The sequence below is a fragment of the Pongo abelii genome, chromosome 4 (genome assembly GCF_028885655.2).
Source record: "Pongo abelii isolate AG06213 chromosome 4, NHGRI_mPonAbe1-v2.0_pri, whole genome shotgun sequence".
In the NCBI taxonomy this organism is placed as follows: domain Eukaryota; kingdom Metazoa; phylum Chordata; class Mammalia; order Primates; family Hominidae; genus Pongo; species Pongo abelii.
In genome coordinates, this window is record NC_071989.2 from 180,150,947 (window position 1) to 180,161,279 (window position 10,333).

At 43.3% G+C, this 10,333-nt stretch overlaps 1 protein-coding gene across 12 annotated transcripts in view; it reads left to right on the forward strand.

The window, feature by feature from the left end:
* Positions 1–10,333, forward strand: part of RANBP17 (RAN binding protein 17) — a 434,785-nt gene that overhangs the window by 416,900 nt on the left and 7,552 nt on the right. The window lies entirely within an intron of this gene.

A 10,333-nucleotide genomic window follows, 5' to 3' on the forward strand; every position in this document is an offset into this window, starting at 1 on the left:
GTGGGGCAAACAAGTTCCACTAAGGTCAGGGAACGAAAAACATCAATTAGAGATAAGTGCATTTAGGGATCTCTCTGAACCCCTTAAGACTGGAAGGAAACAACTTGATGGGTGGGCAGTAAGAGATTAATAAATACTAAGGCTACATGAGCCCTTAAGGCCACAGAGACCACACTTTATCCAATTCCGTACCAATGGTGTTTGACACACAGTAGGAGGTCAGAAATTCCTTGAGCAGTGAGTAAGTGTGAGAAATGAAGAGGGAGGGGAAAAGACAGAAGGAAAAGTCCCTAGCACAGTACCAGACACACTGTAGGTACTCAGTAAGTATGTAGTTACATGTGTGCGCCTAGCACATAAAAAGAGCTAATAATAGAATATTATTGACTTGAAATATACACAGGTGAAAGAAACCTTGTAGATAACAAGAGGCATTCATAGTCCCTCTTGAGGCTTAGCCTGTTTTGGAGACTGCACTTTAAGAGCAGAAGTTCCACGCTAGGCCATTAGTACACTTACCCCTCAAGAGAATAAGCCTTCCCTCCCCAACTTCATCTTTTTCCTGGGCCCCTTGCATTGCAGAGAGCCTGAAAACAAATTGACAGAAATCTGGAGGAAAGTAACTCAAGTGATTTAGGAGAATGGAAGGGCTGGCTTATTGGGGCAGATTAAAGAAGCTAAATATGTATAGCTTACCTAAGTGACAACTAAATGGGGCATTTGATAAGTCTATAAATACTTGGAAGAAGTAAATGCCAAGAAGGAAAGGGAATTACTTAGCATGGCACAATGGAGTATTGGCATAATGGAATAATATTAAGAAAGGGAAAATGAAGGTTGAACATCAATAAAAAGCTTCCTGACAAACAGAACTATTCCTGACAGGGTACACTATTAAGTTATGTGCTATAGGCCAAGGGAAGTAACGTCAGTGCCATTTCTCAGAGTACTGGCAACAGAGCCAGTAAGATAGGACCCAAGAAGTGTCCTCTTGACGAAGGCACAGGAGCCAAGCAGGAAACCTTCTGTGTCTGTGGCTTCCCAATCCTAGAAAAGGAATAAAGCTGCATCTTGTTGTTGTTGTTGTTGTTGTCGTTGTCGTTGTTAGATGGAGTTTTGCTCTGTCACCCAGGCTGGAGTGCAGTCGCATGATCTCAGCTCACTGCAGCCTCTGCCTCCCTGGTTCAAGCAATTCTCCAGTCTCAGCCTCCCGAGTAGCTGGGATGACAGGCGCGCACCACCACTCCAGGCTAATTTTTTGTGTTTTTAGTAGAGACAGGGTTTCACCATGTTAGCCAGGCTGGTCTTGAACTCCTGACCTCAGGTGACCCACCTGCCTCGGCCTCCCAAAGTGCTGGGATTACAAGCATGAGCCACCGCACCTGGCTGAAAGCTGCATCTTCTTGGGAAAAATCAGATGGCCCAGACCTCCTAAGGCTTAGACCCTGTGGAGAATGGTTAAACCAGCAGTTCACTACCACATCACTGCCAGAAAGATTTATTCAGCTTTAATGGCACCCCATTTCCTGCACACAAGATCTGCGCCCAACCTATGTAATCACCCTCATCTGCCACCAGTACTCCCCATCCACCCTTTCCATTCCCACAGAACTGCTCATCATTCCCCCAGACTCTTCTCCAAACCTTTGCACCTGCTTGCCCTTCTTCCTACCTGACTGTCAAACTTCTCTTATTCTCAACAACAGATCCAAATGTCACCTTCCCTGTGAAGCCATCCCTGGCTGCTTCTACCCCTAGGAAGGGTTAGCCTCTGGTTTCTAAAAGCCTCCTGTGTAAGCTTCTGCTTATGGCCACTTACTGTATCTTCTGCCATTGTTTCTGTACTGTGTATCTCCTCCCCTATTCAACTGTAAGCTCTTTGAGGGCTGGGACTGTGATTTGTTCATCTGTATATTCCCAAGGTTTGACACAGAGCCTTGCCCAAATTAGGTGGTCAGTAAATGTTTAATTGAAGAATGAGGTTCTATTCCCGACGCTTTCAGTCACTAGCATTCCTTGGGCTATGTAATTATTAGGGAAAAAGAGCTTCCAAATGTCAGTAGCATCTTTGAATCATCTCCCTGGCCTCTTGGCCGGCACTTTCTATGCCATTAGATAACTATAAATAAAAACTCTCAAATCTGAAAATTCTGCATGGTTTAAATATAAACTCTAATATTTAATGGAAAATATTTCTGAAGGGTCCCATTAATTGTCCACAGGAATAATTTTTCCCCCATATGAAAAATGACAACATTTTGAATCCTTTTGTAGTTGATGAGCATGATGATTGGGTGTTCACGTGCATATGTGAACCCTAAGCAGTGTGCATATCCATGACAGAGGTAACTATAAGCACATGTTTAGATTATTCAGTAATAAACTCTAACTGAGGCCATTCAAAAGAAAGAGACTGGGGAAACACTGTCTGACTCACAGCTCTTTCTCCGCATCTCTGTTTTTGTGTCTGACTCTGTCTCTGAGAGTTTCTGTTTCTTGGTCTCTCTCACAGTCTCTTTCTTCTTGGTACATTACAATATTCATTGCACTCTCCTTTGATGACTGCGTGAGACGCCCTCGTGCCATTGTGCTTATGCTGCTCTGTTGTGAAGTACGATAATAATTGGGAAATGTTTGATGACTGTTTAGTAACGTGGCATGCTGTTTCCCCACTCTCTTCCTTGATTTTGAATGGCCTCAGTTAGAGTTTACTTTATCATTGAATATTTAATATAAACGTGTGCTTGTAGTCATCTCTGTGACGCATATGCACACTGCTTAGGGTTCAGTTCATTGCTACAGCCACCTAAACAGCAGCCACCTCTACACTACCTGTAGCATTTCTGGAACAGTCTGGCATCCTTCTCTTCATTGGAATTCTTGACTTTGAGGCCATGTTCTTTTTATTTTATTTTATTTTATTTTGTTTATTTATTTTGGAGACAGCGTTTCACTCAGTCACCCAGGCTGGAGTGCAGTGGCATGATCATGGCTCACTGCAGCCTCAGCCTCTGGGGGTCAAGCAATCCTCCCACCTCAGCCTCCTAAGTAGCTAGGACTACAGGCACACACCACCACACCTGGCTAATTTTTGTATTTCTTTGTAAAGGTGGAGTTTCACCATGTTTCCCAGGCTGGTCTCAAACTCCTGAACTCAAGCAATCTGCCCACCTTGGCCTCCAAAGTGCTGGGATTACAGACGTGAGCCACACGCCCAGCCTGAGGCCATGTTCCTAAAGCTCTGAATTTATCCACAGCTTCAGTATGTTTCTAAGACTATGCTTCTTAGAAATATTTCATTGGGAAGAAAATGGGGTATTGCAGTCAAGGATTCTGGCCATTTCTCTCTGTCTCTGCTACCCTACCTCTCAACTCCCCTCATTTTGAACTTCTTGCAGTATCTAAACTTGTTACCTTGCCTCCGGTACTTACCCGTAATTGCTGTTCTCCAGAACCTAATCAGTATTGTTCTAAATGGCAGACCTCATCATGTCACCTTCTCCTCGAGAATTCTTTGAAGGCTACCCTTCATGTATTAGCCCAAACTCATTTCTACATTCAGCATGGCATAAAGGCCCTTTTATAGCCTGGACCAAGCCCAGTCTTCTACTCCTTGCCCCTTAAATCTACTCCCTGCCACTCAAAAGGTCTCTTTCAAAAACCTCCTATGCATGGGCTGTTCATTCCTCAAACATGCCAAGCTCTGTCTCCAGTGTCTTTTCTCATTTTATTTCCTCTTCCAAATATATACTTCTTCCCAGGTAATGCTATATGCATCTTTTAAGATTCAACTTAAAATCACCTATCCTATGAAGATAGGCTGGTCTTTTTAGATAGAATCAGAGCACATGCGCCTTTGTTAGTCTCTCTTAAGCTTGCACACATTGTTTGCTAGTTGGGGGACCCCCAGAGGGTGGTATAGGCCATTAGAGGTTCTAGAACCTATGTGGTAGTCATTCAGGAAGTACCATGAACCAAAAATAAGTGTCACTTGAAAAAAATTAGGGGAAAGTGGCTTTGGAGTTGAAAGTTATTCCTCAAAAATACAGATCTTCCCAACATTCCTACCCAGAGGAAATTTAGATGGTATTTTTGACAAGTAATCCTTAATTTTTACATCAGATTGAAAAGTGTTCTGTTTGATATTGGCAAGAGAGAGAAAGAGTTTCCCAAATAGTGCTGAGTGGCAAACCCTGCAGCCTTCCAATGCCCCAGGTTTTCTGGTTTTATTTTAATGCAGCAAGCTGCTTTATGAGATCTGCAGCCACTTGAAATATGATTTACTACTCGTAAAAAGTTTCAAATGGATAATGAAGATTCAGGAATGAGACTCACAGTGGTGTAGTGTAGTCAATTTTGTTGCTGTTGCTCCACAGTACATCTCTGCCATTGAAATGAATTATTTATCATAATTTATTTCAACCATGGAAAATAAAACTGCTTTCATTGCGATGTGTGCAGTAACATTCAGAATAGACACATTACATGCAGTACTCTCAATTAATTAATCCTGAAGTTTCATTCTAACTTTATCTTCTTTCTTACAAGCTAGGAGACTGACAGGTAATTCTTTCCCCGGTAAACTGTGATTAAAATGGATGTTTTGAGAACTAGGGGTAATGTTGGTAATAGAGTAAATTGAAACAGCAAAACTAGGTTGCGTTTTTCCTTAGATTTAACAATGGTTGGAAGAGTTATTTAATTTTTGAAGCAATTAATCACTTTGAGCAAAGGCATCCCTTGGCTTTCCGTAAGGAGGGGATGGCAGAGTGGGGGATGCTTTCAGTTGAGATGTGGAAGCATGCAATGCTAATATATGACCAAAACCAGCTGAGTTTCCTGGTCTTGAGGTGCTTTTGAGGTAAAAAGCTTCTTTTTTTAAGAGCAAGGCTAGCATTGTGCAAAGAACAAGTTGGCAGGGATCCCCAATGATTCCAGGGGAGAGCAGGTCATCCGTAATTGATTGCAGTCTTGTTTTTTTAAAAGAGAGGCTCACCTCATCCTGCATTTCATTTGACTTTTTTTAATTTAAAATGCTAAATACTTTTATTATAAGGCTGCAAAAACACTATAAGCAGTTAGTAATGTTATTTATATATATAGATAATTTTAAAATTTAATGTAACTTAGATGGTAGAACTTAGTTAATCCAGGCAGGAAAATATAACTAATTATATGCTTATTTATCCATTATGTTCATTTTTCATAGCATTCCACTAATATCACATAGGTGAATAACAGACAGAGAGAACAATTGATTTCTTTTCCCTAAAGATAACTATTATCTAATTTGAGCAGGATCGCATTTCAATATCTGCTGTACACATGGCCTCAGGAACAGCATTTCGAAATGACAGAAACCCCCTTCCTACCACAAACTCTGAAAATCTGGAAGCATTTTCTCTTTCAGTAGCACTCAGATTTTGCCTAATCCTGGGTCTCCAACCAGGGCATGGGGATTAGGTGAAATTGCTATGGAGATGGGTAGGTTTCTCTGCTTTTTCAAATCCTACTGTACTGTAAGCAATCATGTTTTTTGTTTGTTTTTGTTTTATTGTTTTTGTTGGGGCCAGCCTTCCCTTCTCTTTTACTGACCTTCTGAAAGGCCAGTGACAAGTGCCAGAAAATTCCTGAGACTCAGAAGCAGCTCTTGAAACTTAGATGCATTTATTATTGGTTGTTCCTCAAAACATGACCAACTTATTGAATCAGAATGAAGGACAATCTAGCTTGGTCAGAAGTACAGATAATTTTGTATCCTATTCCTCTTCCCATTAAGGCTGACAAATTAAGATTAACAGATTGGCCGGGTGCAGTGGCTCACACCTGTAATCCCAGCACTTTGGGAGGCCAAGGTGGGCGGGTCACCTGAGGTCAGGAGTTCGAGACCAGCCTGGCCAACATGGTGAAACCCCATGTATACTAAAAATAGAAAGAAAAAAAAAAATCAGCTGGGTGTGGTGGCCCGTGCCTATAGCCCCAGCTATTCGGGAGGCTGAGGCAGGAGAATCACTTGAACCCCGGAGGCAGAGGTTGCAGCGAGCCAAGATCACAACACTGCACTCCAGCCTGGGCGACAGGAGCAAAACTCCATCTCAAAAAAAAAAAAAAGATTAACAGATTAAGTTATCCCATTCTATGGTGCATACCCTATTGAGCACAGCTCTGATCATCCCTTTTTTTTTTGTCCTCTGCCCTCCCCAACCCCCACCCACTATCCAGGTCCAGACACAGGGATGCTTTGTCATTGGTCTCTCAGCTTTTCTTTGGTCTGTCTTTTTGGTCTGTCCTTCTTTCACCTAAACCAGAGCCTTCTTTTTTGTTGTTGTTGTTTTTTGTTTTTTGAGATGGAGTCTCACTCTGTCACCCAGACTGGAGTACAGTGGCATGATCTCAGCTCACTGCAACCTCCGCCTCCTGGGTTCAAGCAATTCTCCTGCCTCAGCCTCATGAGTAGCTGGGATTACACGTCCGCACCACCACTCCTGGCTAATTTTTGTGTTTTTAGTAGAAACGGGGTTTTACCATGTTGGCCAGGCTGGACCAGGGTTCATATCATCACTTTAGCCTCAGTTTTGTCTTTATGGTACCAATGGGGAGCAGGAGGGAATAGTCTGAATTTTTTTCTCCTATTTCTTAGAACTTTATGGAATTTTTTTTAGTTATATTTTTCAGTATGCTTAACATTAACAATGAAAAGTGTTCATTTTACTCAAGGGAAATTGGCTTAATTTACTAATGCTTCCTATTATGTTAATTTAAATTGTTGTGTACATTACTCTTGGTGGGAGGAAAGCCATTATTTTTATCAAAATGTTCAGTGGACCATTTTCCAGAGACAGCCTGTTAAGGCTGCCATTGTTCATCATGAGAGTCTGAAAATGTTGACCAACTCTGCTATAAAAGCTTTAGGTGGGAGGCAGGAAGGTCTGCTGAGAACTCTCCAGGAACCACTACCCTGGATTCTAATCAGAAGAATTTCAGTGGTGGCCTCACTCATCAGTAGGCGGCAAGGGTGTCTGAACGGAGGAGGTACACATGGACCACATACCTAAGAGATTCACTGAAGGTGGAAGAATGAGCCCTGGCCAGAAATGAGCCTTGTTTGTCACACCATCAGTCCTCCAGATGTGTAAAGTAGGTCATGCTGCCTCAGCCACTATGCTGGTGGTCTTGGTCCTCACTCAGACAGCAAGACAGTGGCAGCCAGCAGACTGGCATGATGGGCTTAGGCAGACCTATGCACATATCCTGGTTCAGCTTCACATCCTGGTAACTACAGTACCTTGAACAAGTTACTTATTTGCCCAGAACCTCAGATCCTTAGTCTATAAAATGGGAATAATATCTACTTCCCATGGTTAGTTGAGGATTAGAGACGGTGTATGCAAGTGCCCAGCAGAGCACTGAGCACCCAGAAGATGCTCCATAAATGAGGGCTATTATTGTTGTTGGATGGTGGGAATACTTGTCAGGCACAGCCTACTCTTAGGTGAAAGTTCTCGTCATTAGAAATGATGGTGCCCTGGCCTTTGACCTTTGCAACCTGCAAGCCCTACAAAGGCACTCTCTGGAGCTGGCTATAGGACAGCAGTGGCATAGAAGAGTTCTCAGGCTGTACACACAAAAACAAGATCCTTGCAAATGAACAATGTATTAATTCCAGTATGTAACCATTTTAAGTTTTGGTCATAGATTAAGACATGAACTTCCCTGTTTTCTGTACAGTGCCCTTTCAACTCTTTAGCTCTTTATACTTTACCTTATGATACTTCATTCATCCTTTTGCATTTATTCATTTATGTATTTACTCTTTCAGTTGCTCTTTCCTAAATCTCTGATGTGTGCCAGTGCGTAACCCTAGGCCCTGGGGATACAGTACCACAGGAGTTTGCAATCCAGTCTCCCCACCCCACTGCCATTGCAGTCATCACCCTGTACTCATTCAGGTTGGCTTTTTCCATTTTCTCAACCTCTGCTCCTATTTCTCCAACCATCCTGCTCTTTAATAATGTCCAGCCATCAGATTCTAGACCCACTGAGCCTTCAACTTTCTTAGAAAAAAATACAGTTCACTGTCTAGCAGTAAAGCATCCAACAAAAACCACATCTTTGTCTATTCTGTTTCAGCAGGAGACAGAACAGACGGGGTTTAAATTGGGCATTTCAGCCAGGCACGGTGGCTCACTCCCAGCACTTTGGGGGGCTGGGGGGGAGGATTGCTTGAGGCCAAGAATTGGAGACCAGCCTGGGCAACAAAAAGAGGCCTGGTCTCTACAAAAAAATCAAACCATTAGCCAAGTGTGGTGGCACCTGCCTGTAGTCCCAGCTACACGGGAGGCTGAGGTGGAGTTGAGACCAGGAGTTTGAGGCTGCAGTGAGCCATGATTACACCACTGCACTCCAGCATGAGCATCAGAGTAAGACCCTATCTCTAAAAATAAAAATGAACAGGCTAGGTGCGGTGGCTCACGCCTGTAATCCCAGCACCTCCGGAGGCCAAGGCAGGCAGATCACTTGAGGTTAGGAGTTTGAGACCAGCCAGGCCAACATGGTGAAACCCCATCTCTACTAAAAATACAAAAACTAGCCAGGTGTGGTGGCACATGCCTGTAGTCCCAGTTACTTGGGAGGCTGAGACAGTAGGATCACTTGAGCCCAGGAGGCAGAGGTTGTAGTGAGCTGAGAGCACACCACTGCACTCTAGCCTGGGTAATAGGAGTGAAATCCTGTCTCAATAAATAGTGAGCGTTTAGTTACCGCCTTGCCATAGAGAAAGTATGACTCGGGCCAGACACGGTGCCTCATGCCTGTAATCCCAGCACTTCGGGAGGCCGAGGCAGGTGGATCACGAGGTCAGGAGTTAGAGATCAGCCTGACCAACATGGTGAAACCCTGTCTCTACTAAAAAAATACAAAAATTAGCCGGGCGTGGTGGCAAGTGCCTGCAATCCCAGCTACTCAGGAGGCTGATGCAGGAGAATCGCTTGAACCCGGGAGGCAGAGGTGCAGTGAGCTGAGATTGCGCCATTGCACTCCAGCCTGGGCAACGGAGTGAGACTCCGTCTCAAAAAAAAAAAAAAAAGAAAAAGAAAAGAAAAGATGAAAGAAAGTATGACACAGTGTGTTTGGGTAGGAAAGTCCAATTTGCTTTATGCTTGTGCTTTACATCCCACGTTAGGGTAGAAGAATAAGAGAGGAGCTGGGGAATGAACAGAGATACAGATCACACAACATTGCTTTGTTTTACTTTTCCAGGTCAGATATTTGTAGAGTAATTTTGTGTTTTATTTAGAATTACAGGTTTTCAGAACAACAGAAACATTGTCATTCAAAATCCTTACAAATACGTGTGCCAGATCAAATAAGGATGTTTTCTGAACTGTTTCCTATTTTGGTTGTATATGTGTCTGTGTTTTACTGCAACCCTCAACACAGTTAGATAGTTGTGAAGAGACTATAATCTCATGTATCTGTATCTAATCAGGACATGAATTGGGGCCCTTCATTGAGCCATGAAATTCCACTGGGCTAGACCTGAGAGAGTAGCTGCAGTAGCAGTAGAGGAGCAGTAGATTGAATGCCTGCTATGTGGCAAGCACAGTATCAAATGCTTGATATATATCAGAGAAGTTATTCCTCACAGCAGCCCCTTGAAGTAGCTGTTATTGTCCTCCATTTTATTTGTAAAGAAATAAAGGCTCAAATAAGTGAAATGACTCGCCCAATGTCTCAAGTTAAGTGGCAGGGCCAGATGGGGCTCCATTCCGATTGGCTCCAAAGCCTGGCTTTACCATACCACGTTGGTTTCTCTTCGTTGAGAGAAATTTCCTAAAACTCCTGCCAAATCCTGTGGGAAGAGTGGAGGAGAATGAGGAAGCAGCTGAGGCGGTGTGGAGCGTGCTTTTCCTAAGTGGACCAAGTCATACAACTCTGCCTCAGAAATGGGCCCTTTCCTGGTTTGGCAGAATAGCTGCTCAGGGTAATGCAGTAGATACTGTATGTGTTTTCAGATACAGGCCCTAGAAAATGTAGCCTAGGTTGGGCACATTTGTTTAATTTTATTTTATTTAGATACAGACCTCCAGAAGCTGGGCAGATTTGAAACAGCCATTCCAGCCATCCCTGTAGGAGTATTGGAAGTGAGCAGAAGTTGAAGGATTGGAGCCCCAGCTCACGCAGCCATTCCTTGTACCAAATACTGGTGGTGCCTTGTGACTCACCGTGGGCCGGGTGGTGCAGAATTGTCAAGAGCTGTCTCCTTTCAGTATTCCTGTATTTGTGTGGTTAACCACAGAAAGCCTCCCACCAGAGATTTCATATGACCTGGGAA